The sequence below is a fragment of the Giraffa tippelskirchi genome, chromosome X, assembly GCF_054371585.1.
Source record: "Giraffa tippelskirchi isolate mGirTip1 chromosome X, T2T-mGirTip1v1.2.pri, whole genome shotgun sequence".
Taxonomy (NCBI): Eukaryota; Metazoa; Chordata; class Mammalia; order Artiodactyla; family Giraffidae; genus Giraffa; species Giraffa tippelskirchi.
Genome location: NC_137289.1, coordinates 18,054,301 through 18,071,199, shown reverse-complemented (window position 1 = coordinate 18,071,199; position 16,899 = coordinate 18,054,301). Strand labels below are relative to the sequence as shown.

The 16,899-nt window shown below is 43.0% G+C and overlaps 1 protein-coding gene and 1 non-coding gene across 2 annotated transcripts in view; both read right to left on the bottom strand.

Annotated features, from left to right (window-relative positions):
• Positions 1–16,899, bottom strand: part of LOC145535574 (heparan-sulfate 6-O-sulfotransferase 2-like) — a 163,849-nt gene that overhangs the window by 12,107 nt on the left and 134,843 nt on the right. The window lies entirely within an intron of this gene.
• Positions 5,004–5,075, bottom strand: TRNAC-GCA (transfer RNA cysteine (anticodon GCA)). The gene has a single exon. It is a non-coding gene; the product is annotated as a tRNA-Cys (tRNA).

The window sequence follows — 16,899 nt, the reverse complement described above, 5'->3', positions numbered from 1 at the left end:
ATGTCATGACAGAGGGCTTCTGTTTGCACTCACTCAAGAGGCCTGGGAGAAACTGCACATCCGTGTCTGCATATTTGCTCCCAGTAGGAAAGTTCCTGAAACCTCTTATGCAACTGCACTTGAGGATACCCAGCCTGTAAGACACTTCAAGCTTGGCTGACTTGGTGCATTCACTTGCTGTCTAAAAGTGTCCCCACAGCCTTTTCCCACCCATCTGCAAATCATACCCCGGGGAGCTGCTCAGAAAATGGCTTTCCCTAAATCTCCGCTCCAGAAGATCAGGTGGGTACATTAAAATTATTATCTGAATAAGACAAAGGGTGAACAAAAAAAAGAGAGAGAGAGACACACACATACAAAAAAGGGAGCTGTTCCACTCAACCCCCCAATAACTCCCCAAAAACCTCTTTTCACATTTCCAAATGTCACACTCCACACTTAAATTAACATACCTTTCTTTCAGACTGGGGAAAAAAGCATCCCATTTGTTTTGTCATTTTTAAGTGTGCCTGTAATATAAGTGATTCCTGTAACTAAAGGCTATGAGGCAAAGGAGATTTTATTTTGAAACTCTACAGTGCCCAGGGCTCACTGCTCGACGATGCCGCCCCCCCACCCCCACCCCATCCCAGCAATTGGAAAATCGATATTGTCTAAGACATTGGGGAAAGTCTTTTGGAAGCAACTGATACTTGGCAGCTCAGAATTCCAGGACCCTATGGGGGTGAAGCTGGAGAAGGAAATGGCAACCCACTCCAGTACTCTTGCCTGGAGAATCCCATGGACGGAGGAGCCTGGTGGGCTACAGTCCGTGGGGTCGCTAAGAGTCGGACACGACTGAGCGACTTCACTATGGGGGTGAAGAGCCAATGCCCATGCTTCAGAATAAAGATGATGACCATTTAAACTCTGGCTGCCCAGGGGAAGAGTCCAAAAAGTGGCAAACATGAGGAAATTGAAGCTGAGTGGCTAAGAGATGCTAAATGAGAGCCCTCAGTTATGTGAACAGAGCTGGTGCGTGGTGGTCATCAGATCAGCGTGTTGGATCACAGCATTCCCTCTAGCGACTCTCTCAGCAGGGCCGGGGTAGACAATGAGCCGCCACACTGCCTCCATACGAGACTGCTTGAGTGGCAGTGACGGGGATTCATGGATTCCGCAAATGTGTAAAGGAGGGTTTCTCAGGCATGAAATGCAGGAAGTGGAAGGTGGGACCCAGGCATCAGATTTTAAACAAATTCTGGAGAATTCCATGGACAGAGGAGGAGCTTGGTGGGCTACAGTCCACAGGGTTGCAAAGAGTCGGGCACAACTGAGCAACTAACACTTAGGTAGGTGATTCTGATCCACATGGCTTCAGGACCACCCTGGAAGGAACACTTTATCCTACTCAATCAGAATTTCTGAGAGTAGTGGATCCGAGCAGTCTGCAGAGATTCATTCCACAAAGTATTTTCAGCACTGATTCTGTGGGAAGCACTACGGATGTCAGATCCCACAGTATCATGGCTCCTGCCTTTACTATACTCACACATGACCTGCATGGGGAACAGACATCTTAAAGCACGTGTCTAATCCCACATTTTGACTAAAGGTCTGAGGAACAAAATCCTCACACAACCATCTAAATAAGTGGAGTTTTCTTTTTTCTCTTTTCTTTCTTTCTTTTTTTTGGCCACTTGGCTTGCGGGATCTTAGTTCCCCAACCAGGGATTGAACACAGGCCCTCAGCAGTGAAAGCACCGAGTCCTAACTACTGGACCACCAGGGAATTCACTGTGGAGTTTCTTCCTGATTCTTTTCTTTCCTCCTCATTTTCTCCTTGCATGGATTACTATTCTAAGAAAGGTCTTGTCCAAGCAAGTCTCCACTTCATGATCCTATCACATGCCCCATAAACCACCCGGATGCTTCATTTCCATTACTATGAGCTTCCCAGGGACAGAAATACATATTATAACGAGCAACACAAAACAAACCAACAATGACTTCCTGACCTGCATCTAACAATAATACCTTATCAGGTTAACTCCAACTGCATCGTTATTTGTAAAAACTAAATGATTATATCAGATTGTCTGAAACACAGGTAAAACTTTAGTTTAAGCCTCTGCCTTCAAGAGACCAAGCAGCCTGATTCACGTGCTAGAACTGAAGAAAAGGATATTTGCTCCCCGACTCACAATGCCTAGATTTCTGAACCTTTCATGATCACAGTTCTAATCTTGACGCCAAGAGTCATTTGACTGGTATTTCTGAAAATGTTGATCATGAATCACCTGCATAAGAATCGCTTAAGGATGCTCATTAAATATGCAGATTTCCAGACTTTCTTTAACATTCTAGAGTAGATTAACTGCATTAGTGCTCCCAGTTAATAGCCTCTCTATGACCTTGCCCTTTGCCCTGTAACTTTGTAGACCTCTCTCACTCTGAATCTGAGCTCAGCCATGTGACTCTCTTTGTCCACTGGGGTAATAGCAAAGGAGATACAGTCAGAGACTTGAAAGGCTTGTGTGCATTACCATTTGCTCTCTTGTAAGACAGACCTGTGCTATACTTTGAGAACAAGTCTGGGCTAATTTTTTCAAGGATGAGAGGCCCTGTAGAGGAGATATAAGTCATCACAGCTGAGGCCATCCTAGAAAAGCCAACCCCTAGCTGATCCACCTGCTAACTGCAACTGAGTTCAGCTCTGCCCGGCCAAGTGTGGCCCTGATCAGCTAAACTATACAACCAACTTTCCCACCAGCAATGCACAAGGGTGCCAAAGTACTGACATCCTCAGCAACTCTTCTTATTTTTGTTTTGGGGGGTATTTCATAACCATCTGAATGGAGATGACATGTGGTTTGGATTTGCCTTTCTCTAATAATGAATGATGTTGAGCATCTTTTCATGTGCTTTTTGGCTATCTGTGTATCTTTTGGAGGAGAAATATCTGCTCAAGTACTTTACCCGATCAAGTTGTTTGTTTTTGTTTTTGTTGTCTCCATAAGTATTTTACATGGTATAAATGGAACAAGGTTTCTTAGGCAAGTAGAGAATTCTAAATTAAAGAAGGAACAAATCATGAATGCCTCAGACTCTGTTGAAAAAAAAGTTCTTAGTTTATCTGTACCCTGTGCATCTTTTCTTCATAACCTTATCTCAGAAGAGGGGCTCAAGTCCATAGCTAATCATCTCTCTGTGGTCCAGCAGCCATGTTCTCCTGCTTCCCCCCAAGATGTTTATCAATTATCTTATTTCTCCCCATTTATTAGGTGCCTGCTGACTGACTCATTTCCATCAAAATATGTGACTGGATTTCCCCATCCTAAAGATAATTTCTCTGGAATCTGCTTTGTCTTCAAGATTCTGCTATCACTCTACACACCTTACTAGACAAGTTCCTGGAAAGAGTAGTCTACACTCTGTCTCCAGATATCCACTTCACATCCATATTTTAAACCACTGTCACGTGATTTCCACCCCTAACAGAGACTTGATCTGCTTCCTATTCCTCAATAGCCTCTTTAATTGCTAAATCAAAGGGACATTTTTCAGTCTATCTGACTTGGCCACTCTGTAGCACTTGACAATACTGACCACATCTTCCTTATTGAAATTCCCTTCTCCCATGATGTTGGTGATCTCTTTCCCTCACTCTTAGTCCTCTTCAACTGTTTCCTCTTGGTTTTGGTTGTTTGCTACATTTCTTCTGCCCAGATTCTGTCCTTGTTGTCCCTCAAGCTTCAGATCAATATATCCATCTGCTTATTGGACATTTACACTTGGAAGTCTCAGAGAAAGTCTAACTGCAACCAAACTGAACTCATTTTCCTTCCTTCTCCAAATCCATGCCTCTGCCCAGGCTTCCTATCTCACTGAGTAGCACTGTGATCCACATCTTACAAGCTGGAAAACCAGGGTCTCTCAACCAGGTTGACTCTCTTTCACCTCGGCCCTGAACACATCAGACTGGTCATATGTCCTATCCAGCCAGTCTCTCTCTTATTTGTGTCTCTTCTTCTCCACTGCCATGACCTTAGTCTATGTCCTCATGACACATTGTAAAAGCCTCACAATGGATTACTTTGGGTCTCCGATCTCTCCTCCATTTAAACCGTCCTCTACCCCACTGCCAGAGAAAGCAAATAAAAATGAATACATAAGTAAAAAAAAAATAAACTACAATGTATACATGTTTGCTCCATATTCAAAAGCTCCCATTTTTTATAATGTCAAAACTGGCATACAAGTCCAGGGGCTGCTGTGGTATGTGGAAGGAGCATGAGCAGTAGGGTCAGAGGGAGAACTCAGTCTGAATCTAGACTCTGCGACTTGCTAGGTGTGATATTGATCGGTTTACTCCACCACTCTCCATCTGCTTCCTCGGAATGATGATCAGAATCAAATGAGTTACCTTATACATATTCAGTACTCGTACTTACCAGAGCCTGTTGTATAGTCAGTGCCCATAATTATCAATTCTCTTCTCTTTTTCTATCAAGTACAGTCCCAATCTATATTTTCAGGCTCACCTGCTATGCTCTGGACACGAAGAACACTTAAGTCTTTCTCTTACCATGGCAAATATCTGCTTTCCTGTGCTTCTGCAGTTGCGCTAACCTAGAATGACTTCTCTCATCCCTTTTAGCCAGATGAAATCCAACTCAGATTTCAAAACTCAAATCACAGACCACTGCCTTCATGAAGCCTTTCCAATACCCTCTATACTTTGTGTGTACTTCACTTGGGGGCAGTTCCTGTAGCTTGATCTACAGCTTTTCATCTGCTCTATCTGTTCACTTGAGTCTGAATTCCTTAAGTCTATGGACTATTTCTTAGACATCTTTTTTATATCCAGCACCTAACATTCAAAAGTGTAAGTAAGTGTTAGTCGCTCAGTTGTGCCCGACTCTTTGCGACCCCATGGACTGCAGCCCACTAGGCTCCCCTGTCCATGAGATTTTCTAGGCAAGGATTTTGGAGTGGGTTGCCATTTCCTTCTCCAGGGGATCTTCCCAACCCAGGGATCGAACCCGGGTCTCCTGCACTGCAGGCAGATACTTTACCGACTGAGCTACCAGGGAAGCCCATTCAAAAGTATATGTTGGAGCAAAGTGAACAGAAACTATCCATGAAGGAAGTCAGGATTTAAAAGCTGAAGAACAAATATGTAAAGCCTGTTTTACAATCTAATAAAATATGCGTTTTAATATTCAAGGACTAGGTAATAGCATTATAACAACCACTTATAACAAATATCATATGATATTGCTTGTATGTGAAATCTTAAAAAGGGGTACAACAAAACTTATTTACAAAAAAGAAATAGAGTCACAGATGTAGAAAACAAATTCATGGTTACCGGGGGGGAAACAGAGGGGGATAAACTGAGAGATTTATATTGACATATACACACGGCTATATATAAAATAGATAACTAATGAGGACCTACCGTATTGCACAAGTAACTCTACTCAATAATCTGTAATGACCTATATGGAAAAAGAATCTAAAAAAAGAGTATCCACTCTTTTTTTCAGTTATATGTATAACTGAATCACTTTGTGGCACAGCAGAAACTAACACAACATTTTAAACCAACTGATGGCTCAGTCGGTGAAGAGTCTGCCTGCAATGCGGGAGACCTGGGTTCGATCCCTGGGTCAGGAAGATCCCCTTGAGAAGGAAATGGCAACCCACTCCAGTATCCTTGCCTGGAGAATTCCATGGACAGAGGAGCCTGGTGGGCTACAGTCCATGGGGTCACAAAGAGTTGGACATGACTGAGTGACTAACTTTCACTATCATACTCCAATAAAAATTTTTGAAATGAAAAAAAAACACATATAATTCTTCTGTTGCAAACACTATTTCTAAGCACTTAACATGCATTAACTCATTTAATAGTCACAACAGACCTGTAGGGTAGGTACAATTATTATTTCGAATCAACAATAGAGGAAACTGAGTTTCAGAGAGATTAAATGACTTGCCTGAGGTTACACAGCCTATAAAAGGAGGAGCTGAGGGTCAGATCCAGACAATATGGCTCTCGAATCCATGCTCCTGCCACTGTGCTGCAAAAGTGGGTGTTGTATTTAGTGTTGCAGTGTGTTAAGATGGCAGCATAAGTGAGTTTTCATCTTGGCTCTGTTATCTGTGTATCCTTGGGTGAATCAGTTTCTCCTCTCTGAGCCTGTTTCCTCACATGTCAAATGAGAAGATTATATCCCATGATCTGCTTTGCCTCTCTCAACATCAACATTCTAGGATGCTATGGCAGGTACATTTTATCTGCTTGACATCTCTTTCAATAGCTTCGAACTCCTCAAAGGCAGATCCGTGTTTTAATCGAGTTTGTATCCCCATGGTGGTTGCCTAGGGCTGAGGGAGATGGGGGGACTGGGGAGAGTACTAGGATATGAGAATTCTTTCCAGGATGTTTAAAATGCTCTAATATTGACTATAGAGTTGATTGCAGAACTCTGAATATACTAAAAACCACTGAACTGAACGTTTTAAATGGGTGAATTATATGTTCTTTTTTTTATTATTATTACATCACAATAAAGCTGTTACCAAAATAATTGTATTCTCAGGGTCCAGCATATTGCTTTGCTCAACAAATGTTTTCTGAGTATTGAACAGCTGTACTATATGGCTTTTAACCTTCAGATTCTGAGTCTATTAATGGAATGTCTTGTACCTACTTATCAGTTCTTCTCATACGAACTGGCACTTCTAAAAGTGGGTTCTACTTGGCAGTTTAAATAACCCCTTTGCCAACTTACTTTCTTCTTGTCGTAGATGTATTGTCTCTTCTCATTGTCTGAATTATTACCTTTTGAATGTGCAGGGGCTGAATTAAAAATGTTAGCTATGTTTCTGATCACAGTGTTCACCATAATACTGCCCATGGAAGGATTAAGCTAGCCCCCAAGATCCAACTGTTATAAATGGCTTTGAGTTCTTCAAGGGAGAGACATAATAGTAAAAGATGGTATTGCTACTGTAATTAGTCCTTCAGGTATAAAATTAGTTACTTGAACCAAATGAGTAGGAAGTCCTTGTCAACAACTGTTTTCAACCTCAAAAGAAATAAAGGAAGCATATTAATTACTGGGGAAAGAGTCTGCAGTTTGTGCAAGGGTCTCTACTGGAGGGCAGTTTTCTTAAAATATTTGCTGGCTTATAATTAGCTCATGGATCTGATTAATCTAGGGGGAAAAAATCTTCAACTTTGAGAACAAATGTTAAGCTACCATGCTTGAGAAAACCGAACTCCAAAGCCAGTAACTTTGGAGTTCACTGCCAACGAAGAGTAATGAAGCTTCCGGGCTCTGGGAAGTCGAGCCGCCAGCTGCCTCAGTACAAAGAGACCCATCAGGCCGGGAGGCAGGCAACAGAAGCAGCATGGAATCAGGTCTAATCGGCAGTGATCAGAGAATAAAATGAAAAAGTAAAATGAGACCGCAGTTGGCAAAATGAGGGGAACAGTGGAGGCCACAAAGTTAAAGCTTGGAACACGTAATCAAGGTGATTAAAAACTCAAGCTGCTCCACTGCGTTCCTCACCAGCTCTCCAGCTCACCCTGCACCCTCCACAATCACAGCCAATTGTTCTGATTTTTCAGACTGCTCCAACCTAGAAACTCAACTACAGAGGAACTTGTATTGGGGCAGTTGAACAGGATTTCCGTGTCCCTCCCCTCTCCCCTCAGTACCGTGTAGAGACCTAGATTTGATTCATGTCAGCATGCAAAGGGTTCGGGTGTCTTCTGCTTGATCACTTGGAAGTAAGAGGCAGGGAAAGGTATGCATAGTCATTAGGACACAAAAACCACATACATTCATGGAACCATCAAAGCTACCTAGACCATATTCAGAGGTACCTTATAACCATTTAGAACAATCTAGAAGAATGGGCTTGGGGATCAAGCACAACAGTCACCTGGGGAGTAGTCCTGACTGAAAGCAAAGTGGTGACACTTGGCCAAGCCACTTGTCTCGAAAAACCCTGATAATATCTTTTGATCATGTGGATTCTCTTCATTCATCTAGTCAAGACTTATGGAGCCTCAGACTTTTGAAAATGATTCTTCAGACAAAAATCTACACAGGATCGGCAGTAAGCAAATCAATTCAACAAATATCATTAAAACTTATTAGGTGGCAGGCACTGTGCTAGGGGATATGCAAGCAAATAAAAAGGAACTTGTAGTCAAAAATGATTCAAAGCAGATTCAGTAGCCAGATTGCTTGACTTCACCTTATCGTGCTGACACTTAACAGCTTTGTAGCCTTAGATACCTGACCTCTCTTAGTCTCAGTTTCCCCCTCTGTAAAATGGGCATGATAATCAAACCTCCTCTGGCTGTAGAGATAATGAAATGAGTTTGCTTATATTCATGTATATAAAGCACTGTGTATACAAACTATGGCACACAGCAAGTGTTATATGTGCTTTAGATATACATGGAAGTTATTAACCATCTTTGTGTCATGAACTTCTTCAAGAAGCTGATGAAAACTGGTTCATACTCCAGAGTATATACATATACATTTGCATCTAATTTTAAGGGCCCTGAGGATCCCCCAAGGCATCACAGACCTGATTTCATGAGACAGATCCCCCAAAATTTGTAATTGCAATAGACTTAGGAACCCCAACCCTGAACAATATTAGCAGTCGTATTGAGATGACATATCTTTTTGGTTTTCTAGAGTGACAAGGCAGAGTAGCGGTTAAGGACATGGGCTGCAGGGTAGAGAAGCTCTAGGTCCAAAGCCTCACTCTATCACTTTGTTGTTGTTCAGTCGCTAAGTATTGTCCAACTCTTTGCGACCCCTTGGACTGCAGCATGCCAGGCTCCTCTGTCCTCCACTACCTCCTGGAGTTTCCTCTCTCACCTACTAGTTGTTTAACTAGAGGTAAGTTAAGTTTTCTGAGCCCCAACTTCCTCATTTGCAAAATAGAATAATACTATCTACGCCACAAGCTAAAATTGGAAAAATACATGGAATACGTTGGCCCATGTCTGGCAAACACTCCATTAATTGTCACTAGTACATACTCTAGGGATAGGCAACAACTCCCACCAAAACAAAGGATGATCATCAGGAACGGTTCTGTACTAGGATTAAAATGAGCACCTAAGTCTCTTCTTTTGCAAATGACAAGCTAAAAGTTCCCACCTACAACGAAACCTCCATTCATCTGTAATGGGAGCGTGTGCAAAATTCAGTCAGGGCTCACTGTGGAAGAGCAAAGGCAAGAGACTGGTGTCCAATGACTTTCTCAAGAAATCAAAGACAGTCTATTTTCTGTATTATCACAGTGAGTGTAACATGCCAAGAGAAATAGGTAGGTGTGACCAATTGGGAGTTTCTTTCCATTCCACCAGACTGTTGAATATCTCACCACATACTTTGTCATCCAAATCAGCAATGAAAAGCACTGTCAGCCAACCCCCAGCGCATTCAGCGATAGGTTGCTTGATTAAATATGCCACTGAATGGGCTATAGAATTCTATTGCTTCTTCTGACAGGTGAAAGACAGAAGGGACAATTTCCTGGGTATTCATTTAAGATGTATTTTCAATGTAGCCTCCACAAAGGGTGTCCCAGGCTGCATTAATTTTTATAAGATTTTTTTTCTAAACCTAACTTTACACAGAATGAGCTAGTTGATGAAAACAAGCCTAAAGTCAGTAAGGTTCCATTGTCCCCACACTGAGAACCAACACGTGACGGGTAGATGAGGGCAGTGTGAATCACTGAGACGATGCTGCGAAGTGGTGTCAGGAAAGCCGCCCTTGTTATTCTTGGTGTTAAGGACCTTGGACTAGGAGTAGGGAAGTGATCCTCAGTACCTCAGTAGCCTGGCATTTGTAGACAGTAACGAGTTCTAAACATGCGGGATTTAGAGGTCAACTGAACACGGTAAATGAAGATTTGCTTAACCTGGGATTGACCCAGCTTTGCAAAGAAAATTCAATAGTCACAAAACAGTATTACACAATACAAAGATCTGGGGAAAGGTATGGAAGGTCTGGAAGGTATTGTAAGCTTTCTGGAACATTCAACCAGGAGCTCACTAGGGCCAACTGGAGCCCAGGCCCCATAGTAGCATCAATTGCATGTGATGTGTGCAAAATACAACGCTTAGAGAAGTAAGAACGTGACCCATGTTTCCTTGAGAGCTCATCTTTCTGAAACAAATAGAAAAGAAAGACAGGCCTCCAAAGAGCATCTTCTTCTGGACCAGTTTGAGAACTGGGAAGAACCCCTCCTCCCCCTTTTTCCCACCTGTAGACAGACACGCTAGTTGACACGCTCCAGGTCACCTGCTTTCCCAGAGCCAAGCAGCACTTGACCTGACAAGGGAAATGACAAAGGAGCCCTCCCCAACAACCCCCATTTCCCCCTTCTTTAGTTTAAGCTGCTGAATATGTGATAATACGAGTCCTTAAAGCTGGGATGGCAACAAAACACACTGATAGGGCCCACCCAGTAGCTTAGCAACTGTTTTTATTTCTTTTGGCTTTTTTCTTTTTTACAGAAGTAGAGAAAAGAAAAAGCTTTGTCAAAGTGAATGTCACGGCAGCATGTTTCTTTCCATTTCACGGGGGTAGGGGTGAGGAGGGGGCTTGGCAAAATGGAAATGCAGGCTGTGAAGCTTTTCATTCCAAGGGCTAAGGCTGTAAGGCAGCAGGGGTGGGGGGTGGGTCTTCTCTTCTTTTAGAAGGCACTGTGCTGACTGGCCCTTCTAGAAAGGACCTTGGGCCTCCCCAGCCTGAGGTCTACTGCAGGTTAGTGGCTATACCTCTTAGTGCCAGGCATTTAAGAAAACATTTGAGAGAGTCCAACCCTGTGAATCCTCGCTACTGTCTTTCTAAAAGACACATGAAAGAGTTTAAGAGGCAAGGCCTGATCGAGGTGATCCCCTAACCTGAAAGGGCAGAAAGCTGTGCACTGCCATGGGGCTCAAAGCCAGAATGGGGTAGGAGCCACCAGAAGACCAGGAATGATTCCCGTAGATTTCTTCTTAAGATTTTTTGGATGTGGACCATTTTTAAAGTTTTTATTGAATTTGTTACAATATTGCTTCTGTTTATGTTTTGGTGTTTTGGCTGCAAAGCATGTGGGATCTTAGCTCCCTGACCTGGGATCAAACACACACACCCTGCAATGGAAGACAGAGTCTTAACCACTGGATGACCAGGGAAGCCCCCCATAGATTTCTGAACCCAGGAGATATGCAAAGAAGAATAGGCAAATGGCCTTCCTCATAGAATCGAAGTTCATGTTAACAATATGGCAAAAGGGAACAGAGAGCAAGCTGAAGACCAAATCACATGACTAGCATTTAGAGAAAAGGCAGGGAGGAGAGAGCTAAGGAAGCTTCAAATGGTCGCTGTCAAGAATTGCTGTGATGAGCTGAATCTACAGTGTGGCGTAAGCAGGAATGCCTGCTCTGATCACTGACAGGAAGACTTGGACCAAGGAGGTCTCATCACTGGCTGTAATCAGCCACAGGTTGCAGCAAGGGCCAGAGCTGGAGGTGGGGGTGGGGTTTATGGTGGTGGTGTGATGGCATCGAGTAGATGGCAAGAACACTTACTCCCACTCTATGCCTGAGGAGAACTAGAACAACAAGGATGCCCAGTTTCTGTGCTCCCCGTCCCAGGGCACTCAGTGTCACCACAAGTAGGAACAGCAGCCTTCTTACTTTGACATTTGTTCCAATGAACCAATCAAGGTTTGATCGTGAAATCAGATCTCCTCCTTTTCGAAGTAACTTGACTGATCATTCTTGCCTCCTCTCTCAAAAAGAAACCCTCATTGATAAAAATATTCTAAAAACTCTTTTAAAATAAAGACATATGTCTTACTTTTAATAACTGAAAGCTAGTCAAAAGCAGTTTTCCCCAACTCTCATGAAATCATAGTTCCTGATTCCCATTCCTATATTCTGGAGGCAAGACGATGTATCTGAGTGGCCCGCTGACCCAGACCATCCAATCCCTCAGGAGCTGAGTTCTCAGAGTCCAACACTGGGGCTGCAGAAAGCCAAAATAAAGAGTCTAAATCAGTCATTTTCCAATGAATATAATAGCTAACAGTTAAAACTACAAAGCACCTAATGATACAAACTCATTTAACCTTCAATAGAACCCGAGAAAGTAGGTACTATTAATTGTCCCTGTTTTACAGACCAAAGAACTGAGCCACAGAGAGTTTCAGGGACTTGCCCAAGGTCTCAAAGTTAATAAATGATAAAGATCAAAGTACCAAGGGTTTGACCACAGAGTCGATGTTCTTCTGTCAGGGTATTCCAGATAAGCTGGCTCTCAAGAGTAGGCCCAAGTGATTTCTGCCTCTCTTTCCTCCACTGGTCCACAGCTACTGTGATCTCCATCCCTGCCCATGGTTTCAGAGAGGACAGCATCCCAGGCTTGCACGGAGGAGCTAGGCAAACTGAGGCCACGGAGGGAAGAGAACAGCAAGGCCCAGTACCAGGGCCCCTCAGGCTCTGACTAAGGGGACGGGATCTTGCCAGCTCCCTGAGCTCTGCCTGGGCTCCTCATATGCACTATATCACTTTCAAATATATCCAGATTATTACCCCAATACTTCACCTGAACTGTCCTAATGAAATATGAGTGGATATTAACTAAGCTGTAAAATCCATAAAAATGCTTCTTTACAAGAGACATTTACCTATGAATCAGCAGTTGGGTTAATTCATTATTTAGTAGGCTTGTCATTTATAGCATATTACAGCTTGGTAAATTATTTATATGTGCTTGTTTCTGTGCATGATTTTCCCTTAAGAGAGGCAAAATGTTTATCAACCACACATGGGGAGGTTGTGTCAGTCAGAAGCCTGTTGTGAAAATAGCTTGGGCTCACTTCTCTTTCTTACTTCCTGCTCAAGACTTCCATCTGGAAGGGCCAGGGGCTGAAAGAGGTGTAACTGAATCAGGCATTTAGCCAGTAAGGGGGGAGGTGACAGTCGGTGCTTTCTGCTGAACCAGGTCCACGGGATATGGGTCATGAAATTAAGGGTCTGTAGGCAGATTAGTTTGGTTAACACTGGGTTCAATTCAAGGCTGCAAGACTTCTAAAACCCTTTAATATACAAACATATCTCTTCGATTTCCAAGAGGAGGGGATATAATTAATTTTTTGACCACAGACTCCTTTTAGTGCCCAAAACACATTGGATGAGACTACACTTCAGGAACATTCCTCTAAGGAGAAGTATTCCACATGGTTCAAGAGACCTTAAGTCTGGTAAATCGGGGGTGGGGGTGCGGAAGGGGAGGCTAAACTCTGCCATCTTGTCTCTCTGGGAGAAATTCAGAAATGGAATCTTCAACATGGACCAATCTGTCTATGTAACACAGAAGCAATCTACTCGAATGCCACCCAAGATGTGCAGCACAACATTCTACACTGCCTTGTGATATTTTTTTCAACTGAAGTATAGTTGAAGTCCACTGAGCCTTAGGAAGCTTCACTAAGAACAAAGCTAGTGGAGGTGATGGAATTCCAGTTGAGCTATTTCAAATCCTAAAAGATGATGCTGTGAAAGTACTGCACTCAATACGTCAGCAACTTTGGAAAACTCAGCAGTCGCCACAGGACTGGAAAAGGTCAGCTTTCATTCCAATTCCAAAGTAAGGCAATGCCAAAGAATGCTCAAATTACCACACAATTACACTCATCTCACGCGCTAGGAAAGTAATGCTCAAAATTCTCCAAGCTAGGCTTGAGCAGTACGTGAACTGACAAATTTCAGATGTTCAAGCTAGATTTAGAAAAGGCAGACGAAACAGAGATCAAATTGCCAACATCCGTTGGATCAGAGAAAAAGCAAGAGAGTTCCAGAAAACTATCTACTTCTGCTTTACTGACTACATCAAAGCCTTTGACTGTGTGCATCACAACAAACTGTGGAAAATTTTTTAACACATAAGAATACCAGACCACCTTACTTGCCTCCTGAGAAATCTGTATGCAGGTCAAGAAGCAAGAGTTAGAACCGGACATGGAATAATGGACTGGTTCCAAATTGGGAAAGAAGCACGTAAAGGCACTATATTATCACCATGCTTATTTAATTTATAAGCAGAGTACATCATGTGAAATGTTGGGCAGGATAAAGCACAAGCTGGAATCAAGATGGCCAGGAGAAATAACAGTAACCTCAGGTATGCAGATGACAAAACCCTTATGGCAGAAAACAAAGAGGAAGTAAAGAGCCTCTTGATGAAAGTGAAAGAGGAGAGTGAAAAAGCTGGCTTAAAACTCAATATTCAAAAAACTATGATCATGGCATCTGGTCCCATCACTTCATGGCACACAGATGGGGAAACAATGGAAACAGTGAGGGACTATATTTTCTTGGGCTCTAAAATCACTATGGTCACGGTGGACTGCAGCTATGAAATTAAGAGACACTTTCTCCATGGAAGAAAAGCAATGACAAACTTAGAGAGCATATAAAAAGCAGAGACATTACTTTATTTTGCCTACAAATGTCTGCATACTCAAAGCGATGGTTTTTTCAGTAGTCATGAATGGATGTGAGCGCCAGACAATAAAAAAGGCTGAGCGCCGAAGAATCAATGCTTTGGAAATGTGGTGGTGCTGGAGAAGACTCTTGAGAGTCCCTTGAACTGCAAGAAGATCAAACCAGTCAATCCTAAAGGAAATCAACCCTCACTATTCATTGGAAGGACTGATGCTGAAGCTGAAGCTCCAATACTTTGGCCCCCCGAGGCAGAGAGCCAACCCATTAGAAAAGAAACTGATGCTGAGACAGATTGAAAGTGGGAGGAGAAGGGGACGACAGAGGACGAGATTGCTGGATGGCATCACCAACTCAAGGGACATGAGTTTGAGCAAACTCAGGAGATGGTGAACGACAGGGAAACCTGGCGCGCGACAGTCCATGGGTCCCAAAGAGTCCGACATGAACGAGCGACTGAACAACAACAAATCTAGTGAAAAGCAGATTAACTGAAAACAATATAAGAAGCTTGGTTATAATGGGTGTGAGAGGTCACAACTGTGATAAACACCTTGCATTTACATCACTTCTGCTGCTGTTGCTAAGTCACTCCAGTCATATCGGACTCTCTGCGACCCCATAGATGGCAGCCCACCAGGCTCCACTGTCCCTGGGATTCTCCAGGCAAGAACACTGGAGTGGGTTGCCATTTCCTTCTCCGATGCATGAAAGTGAAAAGTGAAAGTGAAGTCACTCAGTAGTGTCCGACTCTTCACGAATCCATGCACAGTAGCCTACCAGGCTCCTCTGTCCATAGGATTTTCCAGGCAAGAGTACTGGAGTGGGTTGCCATTGCCTTCTCCGCATTTACATCACATATTTCTATAAAAGAGCCCTACCACAGCTCTTCCCCTACTTACCTATATCCGATAAGAAAGCCCAGGTACTCTTGCCTCTGGGCCAAAAGGAAGTTCAGACCATCCAAGCCCTGACCTATATGTGGAACTCTCCAGCTTTATCCCCTTTTACCACCATAAAAGCCAAGTCAGTCTCCTTCCTCTGCTCTATTCAGCTATTCTTCAACCTTCTTGAGAGCTTGCAATGCTCTCCCTAGAAAAACTCATTATGTGAGTGATGAATATTTTCATTCTCTCTGGGGTATGTGTCATCAGTTGGTTTCGATATCCAAACTGAATTGCCGTTGAAGGATCCATCCTGTCTCTGTGGAGTGATGGCAGCAATTGGCCCCAAGAGCAGAATACTGAGATGCTGTCCCTTACCACCTGGTGTCTTTTCTCTCTTCTTTGGCTTTCGAACTTGCTCTGCTGTATGCTGGAGAACAAGCACTTTGACCTACTGCCATCTGGCTCGCTTGTGCTTTCACCTTGCTTCTTTGTGCTGCATTTGTGAGTGCCTGCTAAAGCTCTGACCAACATAAATCAGTTTAGCCAGTAGGCATATAGTGAAAGGATTATTGCATTGGGGCCCTCCTTAAAGCAGTTCTTCATTCTGTATATCAACCTGGACTTATGTGTGGGTCTCAGGTTGAATCATGTGGATCAATTTCAAACAAACCTGTGACTGATACTAACCTCAAAGAGACGAGCCTTACCATGTGAACACTGGTTGTGTCTCAACCATGTGTTGGCCCCCTTTCTATATAGAACTCAGGAGAAAAACTGATAGTCTATTCAGTAGACAAGATGGTCACTCACATGGAGGAAGAGCAGTTACTATGTGGGATGCTGAAAGTATGATATATAAAAGTAAATGATTCTCTATGTGTCTGTGTGTGTGTGTGTGTGTGTGTGGTGTGGTCAGTCATATCTGCTCTTTGTGACCCCATGAATTGTAGCCAGCCAGGATCGTCTGTCCATGGGATTCCCCAGACAATACTGGAGTGGGTTGCCATTGCCTCCTCCAGGGGATCAAACCTACATCCCCCACATCTCCTGCATTGGTAGGTGGATTCACTAGTACTTTACAAAATGCTCTGATGCTGCCACCTATGCCTCATGAATACAAATGAACTTGATCTTTTGGGATCTAGAGAGGAACATGTGTGTCACCTCTGTGACAAAGCCAAGAGATTAATTCAACCACGGCCACGGGGAGGTCCACAACACTGATAGTACTAACGTGATATGAGGTTCTCTGGAAGAAGAAATTTATAAAAACTTTTCATGGTAAGACCCATAACATCTCAGGATCTAATGTAAAAACCAAAACGCAAAACTCCAAGCTGTCAGGGTCCTCAGAAACGAGAAATCTAAAAAATTGTCACAGCACAGAGGAACCTAAGAAGGCAAAACATGGAATAACTCAATTTAGTGTAGTATCATGGACAGGATACTGGGATGGCAAAAGGACATTAGGTATAAACCAAG